Below are 14,804 nucleotides of genomic sequence, written 5' to 3' on the forward strand. Positions count from 1 at the left end.
AGAGAGAATACTTGCTTTTGGGCCTCTGCCCACTGATTTGGAGATAGAGCCAGCCAACCGCTTGGAGTTGGTAACGTGTGGAAGTGAAATCTGTATCCTTGGGACACTATATTTAAAACCCATTTGTCCTGGGTAATGAATCCCCAGTTCTTTGCATGTAATGCCATCTTTCCCCCCAAAGGGGCAGTCAGTTGAGAAGTGCTTGGAAGTTTTAAAAAGTCATTGAGACAGTTTACCATAGGGGGGGGGTTTATTACTCCCAGATTTGGAAGTGGAGGCCCCACCCACTGCTTAGTCCTGTGCGTCCCCTGGGACTGAAGCCTGGATGCTCTGCCGTATCTGGGTTTGGACTGAGAAGGTCTGGAAGAGGCATGAAAGGACCAATTCTTAGAAGGCCAATGCTTACTAAATCTCGGAGGTTGTACTTGTAAAAAAATCTTTAATGGTTTGCATAGATTTAGCTTTTTCCTCCATCTTTTTAAGAACTTCTTCTGCCTTGTTCCCAAACAGGCGGTCCTGATTTAAGAGAGCATCCAGTAATTTCATTTTAACATAATCTGGCAAGGATGGCTCCTTAACCCAAGCATACCTTCTAAGTACAGACCCAGTTACAGCAGCCCTGCAAGATGCCCCTAGTGAATCAAAACCACACTGCAATTTAAGTTTACCAACTTGTTCAGTAGAATGCATTAAATCCTGTAAAACCTTATTTTCAGCACAATCAGGAATCAACATAATTTTCTGTTTAAGCAATCCAATAATATGCTGCTGATACTTAACATATGAAACTGGCAATTCAAGGCCCTAATGGCCAAAGTTGCAGAAGTCTATAACATCTTACCTCATTTATCCAGTGCCCTGGAGTCTATGTCAGAAGGGGTAGGATTTTTGGTAGTAGTAGCTTTAATGCCCTCGGGTCCCTGTGAAATGGTTTCAGGATCCGCAGTAGGATTTTTGAAAAGGAACTTGTGAGAGTCAGGAACCCTGTAATATCTATCAGGTTTTCTGGGAGCATGAGGTAAAGATTCAGGGGCCATGCTAGATTCCGAAAAGGCATCATCAACAATGTCCAGTACAGGAGGTATAGCAAAAGGCCTATGCTGGGGCAGGAGTAAGAAATCCTTAAGCCTCTTTTTAGAATCAGTGAAATCCTGACTTTCCCAATGAAAATGCTCCTTGAGAGTATGCAAAGTTTCACCAAAAGAGAAATCCTATTGGGGGGGGGGGGGGGAGCAGACAGAATAGAGTCCTCAGCATCAGAATCCTCATAGGTAGATAAGGGTAAATCCTGGTCATCAGAAGAACCAGAAATTTCACAATCCTGGTCAGAAGTATCATAAGCAAACTCATTCCTAGGTCTCTTAGAGGGGGAAGGTGGGCTTCCTCTGAATAAAGTAATAAGGTCTTCAGTCATCCTTATCATTTGTTTTTTAGGCATAGAGGCCTGACCATGTGGTCTGGGTGTCAGTTTTCTAGGCAAGGTTCGCGATTAAGGCCTTGGTGAAGAAGATGGCATTGGTTTAATATGCAAGTTAGTAGGCCTGAATACACCCTCAGAAGCCGGTGCCTGCACAGCGGCTCCGGACCCATCCAAGGTAGAGACATCTGCAGGTTCCACAGTTGAAGCATCTCGCGGCATACCGGACTCTGAATGGGTCTCAGTGGAGGCCTGTGAATCTGAAGTAGCGGGTATCAGGGGCTGCGAAAGCACCTCACTGAGTACCGGCGCCTCGGCGGCCTGTCTCTGTCTTTACCTTTGTGTTTTTTCGGAATGTCGGTAGTCGGATGGCTTACTGAAGACATACCAGGATAATTAAACCGATCGCCAAAATATTTAGAAGTGAAAATATACAGATGACAGATCATTCATGGTTTAAATAAGGCACAAAACCGACAGAGAGATACATCGTGGTCAAAGCCTAGGCAAGAAATACAGTACGAATGAAAATCTTTACGAGGCATTTGCTTTCCACAAGAAATGCAATTATTTACGTTTTCTGACAATGGATTAGAGCAAGAAAAAGTTTCCCCAATGGGGTACTTCACTTTTAGTTGAAGACTTCAGTTCTGAAACCCGAAAATGAAAATTTCAGGAGTCAGCCGACCGGCACTTGCAAACTGCTTCTGCTTCGGGCACCACACGGCAAGAAAGACAGATGTAATGATGTCGGCTGCATGTTTTATACCCCTGAAGATCTTGGGTCCTATGTCGGTTGCTGTCTCCTCTTCTGTTATGGAAGAGGAGACAGCAACCAACGTAGGACCCAAGACTTTGTTAATCAGGCTGACTGAGGGCTACTGCAAGCAGATAACCCAAATGTAAAGACTGCAACAGTGAAACACGAAGAACATCAGGCAGCTAAGGCTATACATCACTATCAGGACAAGGTGGTTCTGGAGAAAGACGTGGTTACTGGGCTAATTATCAGAAAAATTCTTTACCTCCAGACTTACAAAAAATATGGGATGAGAAGGGTAGCAGCATAAAGGACTGCTAGAGATGTGGACAGATGGTGTGATACCTTTTGAGGAGGCAGAGAAAGATCTGGGTAAGGTACAAAAGTCAGATGAACAATTTCTCCCATAAGCCCTGCCACTACCTCCAACACACACACACACACACACACACACACACACACACACACACACACACACACACACACACACACACACACACACACACACCTACAAAACCTGACAAATGGAAAGCCACTGAAGTGTTCCTATGAGAATAAGGATTGATAACGGTGAACTCTCAAAAAAGGAGTATACAGTAAAGACCAAACTAACTTCAAACTAATCAGCATTTATTTCTTTCAGTGAAAGATTATGGACAAAATTCTGCAGAGTAAATTGTTGAAACATCTGAAAATAATCTAACAGATGGATTCAAAAAGCAAGATTGTGCCAAACTGATCCAGTTCTACGGCCAAATTATTACCAAAGTCAAAAATGGAACTCAAAAAAAGTGAAATATATAGATTTTAAGCAAGACCTATCTGGCCAGCACTGCAGAAAGCTGGTAGGAAACTGAAGCAAGTCAAACTATTTAGAGAGATAATGAACTTAAGAAATGAAAGGAAGTTAAGAATGACATCTGTAGTGGAAGAAAGACAGGAAACCTGACAAGTGACATACCACAAAGTAAAGTACTGGTGCTTTCTCAGGTGAAGAAAGTAGAGTTGTGTAAGAACTTACTGCAACAGTAAATGTCCTACTGATCCCTGCTGCAGTGTTCTTAACATACGAGTTTCATTTGCTGACATCCGGCTGGGGTACCAAAGTTTCATCTTCCCAAGGGAGTACGTCTGATATGTGAACTCAACTCGCATACTTCGAGGTATATAGGCAGCCTTATGCAACAGTACCTCAGACTACCTCTAAGCTAGCGGCCTGAAGACTACTGAGAGAGTAAATGGTCAGGAGGGGGTGCAGCTCGAAGAGGTAAATAAATTCTCCCTAAAATAGTTTATTAGATGATGGCTTACAACAGAGGGAAAGAGAAAAATAGGAGCAGAGGAAAAGAAGAGGGGAAGGAGGGAGGGAAGCAATACTGCAACAGTTAACAGTAGGGCATCTACTGTTATGTTAAGTTGTTACACAACTGTACTATGCCCTGAATGAATTAAAAGTTATGTACTCACTATAACTAGGCATTTGTGTTGTCTATTTTCATTCTTCCTGAATGAATGAGTTATGGATCCAATTCTCGGATCTGACATGGCTACCTACTATAGACTTTGGATCCAACTCTTGAGCTCCTTCCTGTACCCACAATACCCTAGTCCGTCCTCAGTACCTCAGAATGAGTTTGTTGCTATAAAATCCTCATAAATTAGATAGAGAAAGGGATGGCTGAAAGAAAAGGGCTCAAACCCAGAAATGTAAGTTACAATGTTGTGTCTTTCGGTTTATCCCGGTTAGGGGTCGCCACAGCGGAACTCCGGTCCGCTAATGTTTGGTAGTGGATTTTTACGTGCCGAGTTACCAGCCCTGATGCACAACCTTCAACGAAGGCACGCCCATTCATGCATGCCTCCACACAGAAGACGTTCTAGCTGAGAATCGAATGGGACAATGTCTTGCTGTGAGGTGAAAATGCTACCGCAGCACCACTACCGCAGGGAACCAGAACTGTAAGTTGCAATAAATAATCTAAAAGAATCCTCCAGACGATTTTAGGAAGGGGGGGTGGAAGGAGGGGAAGTTGAGGAAGAATGAAAATGGACAACACAGATGCCTGGTTATATTGAGTAAATAACTTAAACCTGATGTCCTTTTCATTCTTCAACTAATGGGACAGTCTCCCCAGCTATGTCAATCCTTGGTGACCCTCATGGAAGGATATTCCAGAGTAGCGCTGGGCCAAAGGCAGCTCTGCTTCTAGATATTAAAATCCAATTTGTAATGAGTAACAAAGGTATGAGCATTGGACCAAGTGGCTGCTGCACAAATATCAATAGAGGTTCTTAACCAGAAAGCAGATGACGTGGCCATGGATCTAGCTGAGTGGGCTTTAGATGGTCTGTAGGGATGTGCCTTGTTGAGAACAGATCCAAGAAATACAATCTATAATCCATTTAGCTAATGTAAATTTAGAAATTGGATAATCTAACCTTTTTGGTGAGAAGGAAACAAATAGCTGATCCAATATGCTGATTTGTTTTGTTCTGTGAAGATAAAAATGTAATTGTCTGTGCACATCTAAGAGATGTAACATGTACTCTCCTTTATTTGAAAAATTTGGAAAGAAAACCAGCAAATGAATAGATTGGTTAATGTTACACTCAGAAGCCACTAAAAAAAAAAAAAAAAAGAGTTCTTGAATAAAGTAACCCTATCTTTATGGAAAATAATGTAGGCGGATCTGATGAGAGAGCCTGGAGTTCATAAATTCCTTTTGTAGAAGTGATAGCAACTAAGAAGGCTATTTTCTAAGAAAGAAATTTTAGATCAGTTTTTGCTGAAGTTTCAAAGGGCATTTGAGTCAGCCGTTGTAGCACGATAGACAGATCCCAAGGAGGGGAAAGATCCTTTATTGGTGGTCTAAGGAGAAAAATGCCTTTTAGAAATGCTTTACATAATTTGGAAGAAGCCAAAAAATAATTGTCTAGTGTATGGAAGTTTGAAATGGCTTCCGATTGCAGTTTAATCATAGAAAAACAGCCCCTTCTTTAAAAAGAAGTTAAAGAATAGCAGAAACCAGGTCAGGAAAAGGGTCAGTATTATTTTTCAATGCACAAAGGGAGAATCTTCTCCACTTGCTTTTATAAACTTTCTTGGTGGAATCTTTTTGAGAGGATAATACAATGGTGTGTACCGAGGAAGAAAGCCTGAGCTGCCTGACTATTATTGGAAGTAGAGAAACCATGCTGTCAGTTTGAGAGCCTGAATATTGGGATTACTTATCCCCAAGGGGTGTGGGAGGAGATCTGGAGTTGGGTCCAGTATCCATGGAGTATAACAAAGATGAGACCAAAGGAAGAGGAACCACACTTGTTGAGGTCAGTAAGGAGGAATGGGAATGACTGAGCTCTTCAACCGGGTTGCTTTCTGTAGAAATTTGGGAATCATGGGAAGTAAAGGATATCCTTAAATGAGCCCAGATGACCAAACATGGACTACAGCATCTCTCAGTAGCTCTCCCTGAGGGAAGTTCCGAGCAAAATACCTGCTGCACTTGTCGTCGGGGGACGCAAAGAGGTCAGAGCAAGGTTGGCCCAGATGGCAGAAAAATCTCTTCTGCCAAATACTGATCGAGAGACTACTGGAGAAATCAGAATGGACCTGCTTAATTTGTCCACTAATGCACTGGCTTTCCCAGGGATGTGCATTGTAATTAGAAAGTTTGTGGACATCATCCATTGCCACACTCTCAAAGCCTCTGTGCAAACAGAGTAATATTGGTTTCCTCCTTGTTTGTTGATGTACCATACGACAGATATGCTTGTTGGTTTGAATCAAAATAGTCCCTAGAGGAAGAGCATCTTGGAATGCCTGCAATGCTAATAGGACTGCTGTCATCTCCAGTACACTGATATGAGAATTGGTCTCTGGGGGACCACTTGCCTTGAACCATTATTCCCAAGAAATCCCACCCCCAACCCAATTGGGAGGCATCCATAGTCACAGTAGCCAGAACAAAGGGCCGACCTAGATAAATGTCATTTGACTGGATCCACCAATGGATGTGGTGTTTGCAAATCCATGTATGATTGGCTGGAAAGGACAGGGGTTGTCGAAGAATAAACCATTGAACAACTAATGTCCACTGAAGAACACACATATAGTATCATGCTAAAAGAAGTAATACTATTGCTGCTGCCATGGATCTCAGCACCTTAATAATGAATCTGGCTGAAGGAGATGGACGGAAAAAGATCTAATGAACTTGTGATCTGAGCATGAGGTGGTAAGGATGCAGTCTGTGTTATGTTCAGATGTATACCAATAAACTCCAGGCTCTGTACTGGTGTCAACTTTGATTTGGCATAATTCATTGTTATTCCCAGTGACTGACAAATCTGGAGCACACAGAACCTGGATTGTTGAAGATTATGTCTGGAGGGGGTGGTGAGGAGCCAGTCCTCTAGATATGGAAACACTCTGAATCCTTTAAGTCTCAAGTGAGTTGCTACCACTACCATGAATTTGGTAAACATCCTGGGGGCTGTGGTAAGCCCAAAGGGTAGGGCTTTGAAATGGTTGTGACTGGCTCCCAGCCAAAAGCATAAATGTTTTCTGAAGCATCTGTCTATTTTGATGTGATAGTACACATCCTGATGATCTACAGAGCACATCCAATCATCCTTGCGAAGAAAAGCAAAATGGACTGTACTGTGGCCACATGGAACTTTGACTTCTTCACGTACTGATTCAATTTTCTCAGATCCCAAAATTGGTCTGAGATCCCCTGTCTTTTTGGGCACAAAAAAAGAAGTGTAAGTTCTGAATCATACTTTGTCTGGTGGGACCTCTTGGATGGCTCTTGTCTAGCAGCTTTTGAATTTCTTTTGCTGCTGCCTTCCTCTGACTGGGTGGAAATCAGGAAGCATCTTTCTTTTGCAGATAGGGAGTTGGTGAAATGGAATGGAATAACCTCTGGATATTACTCTTAGTACCCATAAATCTGTAACATTTGTCCAGGCATCTGGGTACAAGGACAATCATCCCCCAAATGTGTCCAGAGGTGGACAGCCAGGCAGCACTTCAGGAGCACTGGAACAGTCTGTCCGGAAAGGAATCATGGAATCCCTGATTTTGCTGGCCTCCTCTCCCTCTAGGTGACATCTAAAATTGAAACTGCCTCCTCTGCCTCTAGAGGAGTTGTCCCCCACGCAGATCTTGGAAAAGAGATTTGTAGAACCACATTTTCTTACTGCCTTTTTGATTCTTAGAAAAGGTTTGTTAAGGGGTAGAAAACTTAATTCCCATAGCAGACAGTCTTCCCTTCGTGTTCGCTGCTGGTTAACAGCTTCTTTTACCGATGTACCATCATAGGGAGCTTTGATGAAACACGTCTTGAAAGGCTCTGCAAAGTTGCACAGTCGCATCTAGGCATGTCTCCTTAAAGCAAAGCCTGAACCAGCAGCCCGTAAGGTGCCTTCAGCTGTGCGAGAAACCAACCTCATAGAAGCATTGGAAACTGACAAAAAAATGGCCAGTTGAGAGGAAATCCTCTGCAGACATGGCCTCAGAGACAGAATTTGATAGTTCCTTAGTCAAATCTTGCTGTAGTCTTGTGAAATATGTCAGGTAGTTAAGAGACCTCAAGGTGAAGGCTGCTGAGGCAAAGACTCACTTTCCAAATCTGTCCAATGTCCTAGACTCTCTAGTGGATGGACAGAAGTGCTCTGTTCTGCTAGCTCTTTTTTAGTGGCTGCCACCACCACCATAGCATCTGCTGGGAGTCCTTTGCTCCATTCGGGGCTATCCTTAGGAGGAGTTAAGAATTTGTCAGGTTGTCTCGGAATGGGCTTAGTGGTATCTCGTCTGGCTCATTACATGCCCGGTGGGAAGCTAAATCAATAAATTCATCTGCCGGGGGGGGGGGGGTAACCCAAGATACGTATGGGCCAAAACTGAAAGCTTCCAAAACTATAGATTCCTCTGGGAAAATGATTATTGGAAGACCAACCAACTTTCTGCCTGAGGATCTCTAATATGTCTCCAAAGGAGACATCATCTGGTGGTGATCTGGGGGACCCTTCTCCTTCATCCAAATCAGTATCCTCTGTAAGAAATTCCAAGGAGGAACCTATGTGGCTCCTCTTGCATGTCCTCTTCCAGTGGATCTCCTTCAGGAGATGTTCAGGGTAGGTATCTGAAGAGAGGGAAAGTTCCTCTACAGGAACTGTTTGAGAACTAGCTGGAACTGTCTGTCCCTCTGGAATAGGTCTGATTGACTCAGATCTCATAACCAAGAAGAGAATAGGGAGTTGATCCCAGGGGTGAGAGACCAGTTCTCTGGACAGAGAAAAAGCTCTTTCCACAACCTCAAAGGCAGATGGGCCCAGAAAAGCCATGGCCACCTGCACCAGAACAGATACTTCCAGCACAGGTAGATCATAACTTCTACTGGATCCATGCCTCAAGGGTGAAATGAACCCACGCTGTCCAACGCTGAGGCTCTGAGAGGCACGAAAGGATCCAATAACAGTGGAGTAGATCCTGGCCCCACAGATCTGATGCAGACGCTTCGGCTCCAGGACATGTCCCAATCCAAATCCAAAGGTATAGGAGTGGAACTAGCTAGAACTAGCTAGCTCATTGAAGAATACATCAGGGATACTGTCAGAATCAAATAATTTATTTTCTTTGGCTCGGACACCGGACCTCTTGGGGCTGTTGGATACTTGGGCTCCGAAACTCTAGGGAGGATCATAGAAGGAGACAGTATTGTGTGAGAAGTGGTTGGAAGACTCACAGATCCAATAAGGGATGGAGATATGACCCCCATCTGGATCTGAGCTCTGAGAAATTCACATCTTATCCAAATTTGCTTCTGACAGACTTCTGGAGGACCTGGAGGATGTGGTGGACTGTGGCCTGGAATGCTTCCTGGGAATCTGCATGAATTGAGAGTGCAGAGTAGGAGATATCTGATCTAGGATGAATTCTGGTGAGCGAGTTCTTTGACCGTGTGAAATGCCACGTTTCAGATCTGAAGGTCTGTGATCTGAGGTCAGAGCCGTGGGACTGGCCAGTATGACTGGATCTGAAGCTCTGTGATCCGATGATTTAGGATCTAGCTTTCAGGTTGGAGGACATCGGATACAAAGATTTTGAAATTTTCAGTGGGGGTTTTGACAATGTCCTAGAGGACTTTGGCAGACAGCATTTTATATGCTCCAAAAGAGCAGATTTAGTAGTTTCGCCGGGGGGTTGAGCCCCAAAGGTAGATAATGAAACAAAAGTCCTTTTAAAATAAGTTTGCTGTGTCTATCAGCCAACACTCTGGATTTGAATGCAGCACAAATACTTTAATTAGTATCCAGATGGTCGGCTCCTAAAGAGTAAACGCACTTCTTGTAGGCATCAGTTAGGGATTTTATGCCTAAAAAGTGCATTTTTTTGAATCCTGTGGTTTGTCAGCCATGACAGGAGAGCAGAGATAAGCAGTCCTACAAAAAAGGGTCTCGCTAAGAAAAAAACAATGTATAATAGGAAAGAATTTTTTTTTTTAGTTAAAGAGTTAGAAAGTAAATGGAAAGACTTGTCAGCAAAAAAAAAAAAAAAAAGAGTTAGAACATAAAAGGAAGGAAAAATTACCAGCAATGGTAATCAAGAATTACCCTGAGTTAAATAGTCAGATAGAGAATACCCACCAAGGTGAAAAAAGTATGTAGATTACACGGCAGAAATAGAAACCTGATGCTGTACAGAGAAAACTAAGAGGGAGGTTGAGAAATAAGGGAAAGATGAATATTTAGTCAAGGAGAACAAAAAAATCTCTTACAAATTGCTGATGCAGTCACTCGAGATAAGGACCCTCTGTCTCAGCACAATGGTGGAAAACAAGATCTGAGGAACTGAGGATGGACTGGGACCTTATGGGTAGAGGGGGGAGCTTAAGAGTTGGATCCAAAGAATGGACTAGGACATTATGGGCAGAGAGAGGAGCTCAAGAGTTGGATCCAAACTCTATAGTATGGGGCAGAGTAAGGTCATAGGATCCGATCCATAAACCATTTGTTAAGGAAGAATGAAAAGGACAACATCAGATTCACTGCTGCAGTATTCTTAACACATGGGTGATTCGCAGAGCTGAAGGAGGTAGAAAAGAGAGAGTTTGGCTAAAGGGAAGATGAAATGCCCAGGAGACCACACAACACAGACCTAGCAAAGGCAGCCCTGGATCTTGAAAAGGTATCAGTCTTGTAAAGCTTGGTGAATGTGTGCACAGAGGAGGGGGTGGCCACTTCCAAGATGAACCTGACATCTACACCCTTGTGTAATGTCCCAGAAGAGGCCACTCCCCTAGTGGAATGCACTTGTGGGCAGGAAGGCAATGCTTTCCCATATTGTGTGTAACAGAAAAAACAACTTTAGATACCAAGATGCACTGGTTTACTTACAGGAAGAATGGCCCAGCTTGGAATCAATGAATGAGACAATAAGTTGACCAGTTTTTCTGGCAGTTTTTGTTCTGTTCAAGTAAAATCTTAGCTGCTTATGAACATCTGGTGAGTTGAGAATCCTTTCCCCCTTATTTTGGGGATTAGGAAAAAAAGGTAGGCGGGTAGATGGCCTGGTTGAGGGCCATCTCATTCACTACCTTAGGTAAGAAAGATGGATTGGCCCCGATAGTCACCCTGTCCTTGTAGAAAGTGAGAAAGGGTGGAATAGCCACAAAAATTAAGTTCAGACTCTCAGCAGGCACAGGTAAGAGCAAGCAGAAGGATAGTTTTCAAGGTGTAGAATTTGAAAATGGCATAAGCTGCTGGCTCGAAAGGGGACAAAGTATTTCCAGCAAAATGTTGATATCCCAGGGAAGAGGAATAGGCTCCCTAGATGGCTTAAGGTGTAGGAGACCCCTCAAGAAAAGTTTGACTACCATCTTGGCTGTACAAGGATGATCAACATGAAAACAGGCATTAATGGCAAATAGATGAACTTTAATGGAAGAGTAGGCCAGACCATAGTGTAATAATTTGCAGAGATATTACAGGACAGCAGGAGTATCTGATAAGAATGGGTTCCCTTGCTGTTCTTGATGCACTAAATTGAAAATCTTCTCCACTTAGCTGTACATGCTTTTCTGGTGGTAGGTTTCCTGTACAGCCCGAACCACCTCTTGAAAAAAAGGTATCTTTTAGGGATCAGAACCCTAACATCCACACAGTGAGACAGAGACACTAGATTTGGATGGAGCAGCAGACCTTGCTGTTAAGTGAGCATGTCTGGCTGCAATGGTATTTTCCAATGTTTTCCTTGGACAGGTGGAGTAGGAGAGGAAACGAGTGTTGTCTTGGCCAGAATAGGGCCATGAGTATATGTTTTGGAGTCTCCTTTTGAGCTTTCAGAAGGATGTTTGGGAGAAGTGGCAGAGAGGGAAAGATGTACAGAAACCTCACTGACCACTGGAAAGAAAAGGCATCTGCCCTCCAAGCTGAGGGGGGAGGACTCCAGGTGCAGAACAGGGGAAGCTAGTGGTTTTCTGGTAAAGCAAAAAGGTCTACCTGTGGAGTTCCCCACTGATTCCTTATACTTTTAAAGACTTGCTTGTTCGGGGTCCATTTGCAAGGGTCCTTTAAGGACTTGCTTAGGGAGTCTGCCGGGGCATTCTCCTGGGAGGGAACTCATGCAGCTGACAGAGTTATGCCCATTTGTTTGGCTAGGTGCCATGCCTCCTGTGCTAGCCTGCACAATGGGTAAGACTTTGTGCCTCCCTGTTTGTTCAGATATCATGTAACTGTGGTGCTGTCACTGTACACCAGTAGTGAGCCTGGCTTCTACAAGCGGAAGAATATCTGCTGTGCTTGCAGATGGTTTCTCATTTATTTCAGGTCGATGCAATTTTTCAGGATTGGGGAAGGCCATTTCCCCTATACTGTGTGGAATTCTGTCTACCCCCCATGCTCTGTACAAAGCCTGTATGCAAAAAACTTGGTTTGGTGGGGCTGATGTGAAAGGACGGCCTGGGTTGAGCATGACCTGTTTTTCCCACCAGAGTAGCTCTTTTTTGAGGCAAGGTCAAAGGGGGATTATGGTATCCAGGGCCAGCAATATTGAGACCAGACTGATTTCAGGTACCACTGAATTTTCTGCATAAGTAGTCTGGCCACAGGAATCATTGGAATAGCAACTACCATGAAGCTCAAGGCTCTGAGTATCTCCCTTGCTGTTCAGTGAGATTCCGAGTACAGGATTTTGAAAATGGTAGCCAGACTGAGAATTTTCTCCTGAGGAAGGAAGGCAAGCATTCTGCACATATCCAGTCTGCATCCCAGAAAAAAACAAGTCCTGTGAGGGTGTGAGATGGGATTTTTTGAAGTTGATTGTGAACCCCAGGATGGATAGGACAGTACTGTGAAATGTACATGCTTGAGGAGGGAATCTATGGAGACAGCTTGAATCACTAGGTCATCCAGGTAAGAGAAAATATGAATTCCCTCCTTGTGACAGAAAGCTACCACTGGAGATAGGCATTTTTGTAAAAACTCTTGGTACTGTAAAAAGGCCACATGGCAAAGCAGTAAACTGAAAATGCGATGAGCCAAAGAAAAATCTTGAGGAAGTTTCTGCAAAAAGGTCAAATGGGGTTGTGGAGGTAAGCATCCTTTAGGTCTAGTGATACAAGGAAAGTGTGAGGAAGAATGAAAGGCAGAAGTGGATGCAGAGAGCATTCTGAAAGTGGGTACCCTCAGAAAGGTGTTTAAGGACAGAGAGATCCAGAAGTGTCTCCACTGTCCTTCCTTCCTGGAACAGCTTCTGGAATAGAACCTTTTTCCTATGCAGGAGAGTGGTGCACTTTCCATCGTGCCCTGATCTAGGTCCTGAATGCCAGGACTGAGCAAAGGAGTTTTTTAACAGAGGAGGAAAGCCCTTTAGACAGGGGATGCTTTCTCATGGCATGGCATAGTATTCTTTGATGATGGTCAGGACCCATTTTTCTGCAGTTACCATTTCCCAGAAACAAAGGGACATAGAAGGTCTTTTTTGAAGGAGTGGTGGAGGGTTTGAGGAGGGGGTGATGCAGTTGGAAAGGTAGTCACAGGTTTTTGCCTCCAAAAGGAGCCATCCCTGAAGGAGATTCCCTATGTGCCATTTCTGAGAATTTCATTCTAGGTGTTTTTCTTCTGTGAGTGGGCTGAAGGTCTCTCTTAAAGGTAGTAGACTTAGTCGGCTAGTTCCTGTGGCATCTGAAGACTGTAGAAAATAAAGTTTGCCTACAATCTTTCATGGTCTTACCCTGCTCTTGTAAAGCTTTAAAGAGTTTAGCAACTCCGGACCAAATAATAAGTCTTTGTGTAGTGGAGAATCTAGGATTTTAGATTTGAACTCCTCAGAACGATGGGCTAACTGCTCAACCATGCACATCTAATGACTGAACCTGTGGCTGCAGCTCTGGAAGAGGCATCCACAGCATCACAACTGCTTTTGATGTTGTGCCCAGCAATTTGAGTAGCTTGAGAAAGTATGGTCTCTGCAGATTATGAGTCTGACATGACCTTAAAACAGACACAGCAGGACTAACAGCAAATACATTTGGTAGCTGATAGCTCTCAATGGAAGGGTGGAAGACGTGTAGATCTTTACCCATCTAGTGACAGCCCTACTGTCCTTGTCTGTGGAAAGGGTGTTATAGCACTGGGCAAAATTTTAGATGGCTTGTCCAAGGACAGGGAGACAGCATCAGGGTCAGCCATATGGTTCTTACAGAGGTATTTCAGTTCAACAGGTACCTTGTAAAGTCAGTCTGGTCTTTTAGGTGCTGGAGGTTGAGAATCAGGAGCTGAAGATGTAGAGTGAAAGGTATCCTGATATACATCCAGTACTGGAGGGATTGGACGGGGTGGTGGGTGTGGGGGGTGGAGTGCCCATGTCCATGAGAGTGTCACATATTTTTTAACCATCTGAGATTTGTTTTGACTGCCATTCGAAATGTCTCAATGTTCTGGACATTTTCCCCCAAGGATGCCTCCTCAATAGGGGAATCTGGGAGAGTGCATCCCCTTCAGCAGAAAGCAGTTCAGGGAAATGTATCTGTGAGGAATAATCCAGTGACAGATCAGAATCCAGATCCTGTTCCTCCTCAGAGGAAGAGAAATCTTGATTGTGTCTTTGTAGTGTGGCCTGTCGCAGCTGTGACACAAAGGAAGGAGGTTTCAGGGCCATGACTGCTTTAAATAAGCCCTGGGAAAAGTCTAGCCATTCTTTTTCTTTGAAAGTTGTAGGTAAGGTTAAATACCTAGTTTCCATTTTTTTCTTTCTAGGTATGATATCCATCTGAACTAGTCTTTGAAGTTCAGATCCTTGGCACAATTCCAGAGTACCTGGAAGCTCTTCTCTGACAAGGATTTGAGGAACTCCATGTGGACCCTCTGAAATAATGAGAAGTGGTACACCCGAGGCATCTGCCACATGTAAATCCAAATGAGCCATACCAGCCTCCAACAGGGTCTTGGTAGCAGGCAACTGAAAGGTATCTGATCAACCACAGGTTCTGTAACCTCAGTGGGTGTTTCTGGAGATGCAAGGCTGCAAGTCATCCTAGGATCTTTTGAGTTTCTTCTTAGGTAGAAGAGCAATGTCAGATGCTGGGGATTCCACCATTTTGTCTTGACCCAGGCATTTTAGAC

General features: G+C 43.7%; 1 protein-coding gene across 1 annotated transcript in view; it reads right to left on the reverse strand.

The window, feature by feature from the left end:
* LOC122807680 (cullin-associated NEDD8-dissociated protein 1-like) overlaps window positions 1-14,804 on the reverse strand; it is a 1,198,738-nt gene that overhangs the window by 637,690 nt on the left and 546,244 nt on the right. The gene's annotated exons all lie outside the window — the stretch shown is intronic.

Source organism: Protopterus annectens, chromosome 7.part1 (genome assembly GCF_019279795.1).
Source record: "Protopterus annectens isolate FY-2018-M chromosome 7.part1, PAN1.0, whole genome shotgun sequence".
Lineage (NCBI taxonomy): Eukaryota > Metazoa > Chordata > Ceratodontiformes > Protopteridae > Protopterus > Protopterus annectens.